This window comes from Odocoileus virginianus, chromosome 3 (assembly GCF_023699985.2).
Source record: "Odocoileus virginianus isolate 20LAN1187 ecotype Illinois chromosome 3, Ovbor_1.2, whole genome shotgun sequence".
NCBI classification, from domain to species: domain Eukaryota; kingdom Metazoa; phylum Chordata; class Mammalia; order Artiodactyla; family Cervidae; genus Odocoileus; species Odocoileus virginianus.
Window position 1 is genome coordinate 62,381,801 of NC_069676.1, and position 6,000 is coordinate 62,387,800.

The 6,000-nt window shown below is 41.8% G+C and overlaps 1 long non-coding RNA gene across 1 annotated transcript in view; it reads left to right on the forward strand.

Annotated features, from left to right (window-relative positions):
• Positions 1–1,432, forward strand: part of LOC139034440 (uncharacterized) — a 63,911-nt gene extending 62,479 nt beyond the window's left edge. The window contains exon 3 of the long non-coding RNA XR_011486943.1: positions 1,229–1,432. This is a non-coding gene — a long non-coding RNA (uncharacterized lncRNA). The remainder of the gene's footprint in view (positions 1–1,228) is intronic.
• The last annotated feature ends 4,568 nt before the right edge of the window (positions 1,433–6,000 follow it).

Consider the following 6,000-nt stretch of genomic DNA (forward strand, 5'->3'; position numbering starts at 1 on the left):
TAAACTTTCCATAAGGAGCATGCTTAGTCTCTAAGTTGCATCCAATTCTTTGCACCCCTATGGACTATAGCCTACCAGCTTCTTCTGTTCGTAGGATTTTCCAGGCAAGAATATTGGAGTGGGCTGCCATTTCCTACTCCTATCCATATGGAGAGTCTGGCCTAATTAGGCAGTGTTGAAGAAAGAAGATAATGATGGTTTTTATTATTTCCCTAGGCTGTGAAAGTGAAACTGTTAGTCACTCAGTCATGTCTGACTTTTTGCGACCCCATGGACTGTAGCCTGCCAGGCTCCTCTGTCCATGGGGTTCTCCAGGCAAGAATACTGGAATGGGTAGCCATTTCCTTCTCAGGCAATCTTCCAAACCCAAGGATTGAGCCCAGGTCTCCCACATAGCAGGCATTTCTTTACCATCTGAGCCACCAGGGAAGCCCGTAGCCTAAGACCCTAAAAAAGACCACAATTTGAATTCTTTATTACTCTTACACTTTCTCCCACTTTCTTACTTTTCTAGCTAATCCTTCTCTTTCCTTACCTCTCTACAGAGATCCATTACAATTGTTAGCACCGAGAGCAAATGCTTCTGTTCTTGGGAAATCAGATGATGGTACAAATGGCGTGTTCTTAAAGCAAATGTGACAGTTACAATAGGGATTTGGCCCCCAGATGGGGTCATCAGAACCCGATGTGACAGCTACAATGCATCCCTGATTCCTCATAATAAGCATAACAGCCTTTGAGAATATCTCAACACAAACTAGGTTATGAATGATTGATTAGTAAGTGGATGAATGCTGTACGGCTCGCCACATGCCAGTTCTACTAAGAGCCATAATCTGCCATCTAGCATGCTCTTATCACTGAGCTCACAGAGGGAGGCCTGTTATTTATGGAACAGAGTCAGGGGCTAGGATGTTCTCCATGACTCACACTGGTAAAGTCCCACAGAAAAATAGATTTTCCATCCTGGGCTAATGAAATGAAAATTGTTAGAAAGTAAAGTGTGTGTGTGTATATCTACCTGCATGTGTGTGTGTGTATGTGTCCTTGAATGCATGTGTCTCTGTGTGTGTCTGTTGTATGTCTCTGTGTATTTGTCCCTATGTGTCTCTTTGTGTGTCTGTGCATATGTGTCTGTCTCTGTATCTCTATATCTCTCTGTGCATCTGTCTGTTTCTGTGTCTTTCTGAATGTATACGTCTCTATCTGTCCATGTGTCTCTCATCAGGAAAAGACCCTGATTCTGGAAAAGATTGAAGGCAGAAGGAGAAGGGGATGACAGAGGATGAGATGGTTGAATGGCATCACTGACTCGATGGACATGACTTTGAGCAAGCTCCGGGAGTTGGTGATGGACAAGGAAGCCTGGCATGCTGCAGTCCATGGGGTCACAGTGTCGGACATGACTGAACTGATGTCTCTCTCTCTGGGCATGTATGTGTCCTGTGTTTGTGAGTATATATCTTTCTGTGCAGGCATACTTTTGTGTGCAGACTTTCTGTGTGTATGTATGTGTCTATGCCTGCAAGAGTGTGTGTGTGTGTGTGTGTGTGTGTGTGTGTGTGGACCTCAAGTGGAAAAGAGTAAGCTGAGAAGAGGAAGCACCCTCCAGAGCATTGTGGAGTCATATGAAGGCTGTGGAGTGGCAGCAAGGTGACCAGGCTGTTCAACCCAGGTTTTCCTCTAAATCACTGGGTTATTTTCATGATTCGTTTCAACTTCTGGGAGATATCTCTTCTCTTGGAGATAATACTACTTGCTTAATCGAGCTCACAGGGATTTTCTGAGAGTGAAATAGGAATGTAATTTAGAATGCTTTCAAAAGTTAAAAGCATGATGAAAAGAAAAGCAGTAAATGGATTAACATTTGATTTGATTCAAGGAAGAGCTCTATGTTCAAGATGTGCTTGGAAAGAGTACTTTGATTCAACTCAAAATCTTTGGTTGATAGATCATGGGAATTGAGCCAAATGTTGAGCTACCTCGAAAGAAGGGATAAAATCAGCTTCACTTTTAAGAGGAGCAACATGCTGTAAGTGAACAAAGGCAAAGAAAGTTAATTTTGGGTCCTGGTCCTAATCAATTTATGGCAGTTACCTATAACGTAATATGGGTGAACTTTCGGAAGTCACATCTTAGTGATAGTCACTAGATCACCAGTGGCACCTGCTATGGAAACAAGAAAGAACTTGCAGGATGCTGGCCACATTCTCATTATTCCTCCCAGAGCTGAGGGGAGACAATACCAGACTTGGAGTTTGAAGGCATGGACTGAGGTTTTGGAAGTTGCTGAAACTAAAAATCTTTGTAAACTTTGGAGTTAGTTAGTGCCTCTTCTTTCACACTACCTTGGTAACCTCCTAGGGGATTTGATGGCAAGCTAATTTTCTCTTGTATGACTATGTCAGTAACTTTATGTTAATTCATTTATAGACTTACGCAAAATGATACAAATACAGGATCTTATTGGAATTAGGAAAAAGAGATAATTAGGCTGTTACCATTGGTATGAAGAATTTTCCTTACTCTTCCACTTTAGTCAAATCTCTCTCTGGCTGGATTTTGTCACAAGTTTAAAAAAATTTCTCTAGTTTGTCATGTATTCCTCAGAGTCCAACTGAGCTGTTACAAAAATTAGAGACAGATGGCCCTGAAAAACCCATAACCCTTCTTTTTTTTTGTACCCTGTCTGTTAAATATTCTCTTAGCTTCTCATCCCTTACTACTTGAAGGTCTTCTCACAATAGCTTCATGACTCAGCACATATTGCAGGGACTTAATTTTCTTTTCTAGGGCTCCTTCGCCTAACCCTTCTGACTCAAGTGTATACATTCCTTCTCCCTTTATCTGGGTGAATAATTGGTGCTATTTTGTTGAGTTGAGCACGCATGAGTGTGTGTGTTGGCATCAGCTATCTGTCATCTCTGCTATTGATTTCTCACAAAAGTCAATAGGGGGAGAAATGATATATAAATAGGTTTCATGCATTTTTTTTTTTCAATTTGGGGGGGTGGTTAGAGGTAGAAATGTGGGCTGGAAAATAGTACAAGTGGGAAGTTGAAAATTACATTTTAGTAGAGTGATTGGTTTAATGAAGTACTTCGTACCAGGCACCACTCTAGTCACCAGCAATGTAATGAGAGCAGGACATATCCTATTCCTTTCCTTGGGCTTCCCAAGTGGCTCAATGCAGGAAACATGAGTTCCATCCCTGGGTCGGGAAGATGCCCTGGAAAAGGAAATGGCAACCCAGTCTAGTTTTCTTGCCTAGGAAGTCCCATGGACAGAGGAGCCAGCAGGCTATAGTCTGTGGGGCATAAGAGAGTCAGATATGACGTAGTGACTGGTCAGCAACAACAATATCCCTTGCCTTCTTTTTCTGTAGAGAGAATCAGTTTCACACACAACTGCAGATGGACACGGCCCTGGGCTATGAGCAAGCATAGCAGGGTTGTCTAATGTAGTTGGGGCTTGAGCAGGGATGATGGGCAAGGATGCTTTCTGGAGAAGAAAGATGTTTAAGCTAAGGCTGAAGGAAAGAGGAAGACATTGCCTAGGCAAAAGGATGATAAAATGGATAGGAAAGCGTGGAAACATATATACTACCATGTGTAAAACAGATAGCCAGTGGAAGTTTGCTGTGTGACTCAGGGAACTCAAACCAGGGCTCTGTGACAACCTCGAGGGATGGGATGGGGTGGGACATAGGAGCGAGGCTCAAGAGGGAGGGGATATGTGTATACTTATGGCTGACTCATGTTGCTGTGTTGCAAAAATCAACATAAAAATGTAAAGCAGTTATCCTTCAATTAAAAATAAATTAAAGGAAATAAGTTAAAAAATAATTTTAAAAAAGGAGGGTAGAATAGAACTAACACATGGGAAATAACACCTGTGAATTACGGGCACATAGAGAGATGTTCAGTGCTTGAGTATAAGGTATGAAGAGACTGGAAATTTGGCTGTGGAGGTAGCCACATCATTTAACCTGAAAGAGTTTGTTGAAGACTTTAGATCCCTGCTTCTCAAACTTTAAAGTGCTTATGAATCACCTGGAAATCTTGTTAAAATGAAGGTTTGGATTCAGAAGGTCTGGGGTGGAACTTGAGATTCTGCATTTCTAACAGGTTCCCAAGTGACACTGAGGCTGCTGTTCCATGGTCCACATTTTGATTAGCAAGATTTTGACTCTATCCTAAGGACAGTGGCAAAACCATGGAAAATTTTAGGTAGCAGAATGACATGACCCAGTTGTGTGGCAGGAATATCCCATTTCCAGCAGCATGATGGATGGGTGTTAGGTGAATAGTACTGGAAAATGGAAATCAGTGAAGAGGTGGTGGCAGTAGATAGTCAGGTGAGACAAACTAAACTTGTGGCACTGGACAGGTAGATATTGCTTGTGGTTCATCCCTTTACTTTGTTCAGTTGCCTGTAAGAATAGTTATGTCCATATCTAAGTCCTTCATTTGGCCTTGGACTTGCTGACCATGGTACTTAGACATGGTGCTTAGGTATAGCAGTGCCTCATGGTACTTAAGAACATAAGCCTTGGAATCCCTTGAACTGGGATACAAGACCTTTTTTTTTTCTTCCAATCATTCTTTTTAAAAATTTTTTAATTTTTTTAATTTATTTTTTTATTTAAGGATAATTGCTTTACAGGAGATCCAACCAGTCCATCCTAAAGGAAATCAGTCTTGAATATTCATTGGAAGGACTGATGCTGAAGCTGAAACTACAATACTTTGGCCATCTGATGCAAAGAACCAACTCATTGGAAAAAACCCTGATGCTGGGAATGATTGAAGGCGGGAGGAGAAGGGGACAACAGAGGATGAGATGGTTGGATGGCATCACTGACATGATGGACTTGAGTTTGAGTAGGCTCCGGGAGTTGATGATGGACAGGGAAGCCTGGAGTGCTGCAGTCTGTGGGGCCACAAAGAGTCAGACACGACTGAGTGACTGAACTGAACTGAATTGCCTTACAGAATTTTGTTGTTTTCTGTCAAATCTCAACATGAATAAGCCATAGGTATACATATATCCCCTCACATTTGGACCTCCCTCCCATCTCCCTCCCCATCCCACCCCTCTAGGTTGATACAGAAACCCTGTTTGATTTTCCTGAGCCATACAGCAAATTTCTGTTGGCTATCTATTTTACATACGATGATGTAAGTTTCCATGTTACTCTTTCCATACATCTTACCCTCTCCTCCCCTTTCCCCATGTCCATAAGTCAATTCTCTATGTCTGTTTCTTTTTTAAATTAATTTTTTATTTTAATTGGAGACTTATCACTTTATAATATTGTAGTGGTTTTTGCCAAACATTGACATGAATGTCATGGTTGTGCATGTGTCCCCCATCCTGAACCCCCCTCCCACCTCCCTCCCCATTCCATCCCTCAGGGTCATCCCAGTGCACCAGCCCTGAGCACCCTGTCTCATGCATCAGCCTGGACTGGTGATCTATTTCACATATGATAATATACATGTTTCAATGCTATTCTCTCAAATCATCCCACCCTCACCTTCTCCTATAGAGTCCACAAGACTGTTCTATACATTTGTGTCACTTTTGCTGTCTCGCATATAGGGTTATCATTACCATCTTTCTAAATTCCATATATATGTGTTAGTATACTGTATTGGTGTTTATCTTTCTGGCTTATTTCACTCTGTATAATAGGCTCCAGTTTCATCCACCTCATTAGATTCAAATGGATTCTTTTTGATAGCTGAGTAATATTCCATTGTATGTATGTACCACAGCTTTCTTATCCATTCGCCTGCCGATGGACATCTAGGTTGCTTCCATGTTCTGGCTATTGTAAACAGTGCTGTGATGAACGTTGGGGTACATGTGTCTCTTTCAGTTCTGGTTTCCTCAGCATGTATGCCCAGCAGTGGGATTGCTGGGTCGTATGGCAGTCCTATTTCCAGTTTTTTAAGGAATCTCCACGCTCTTCTCCATACTGGCTGTACTAGTTTG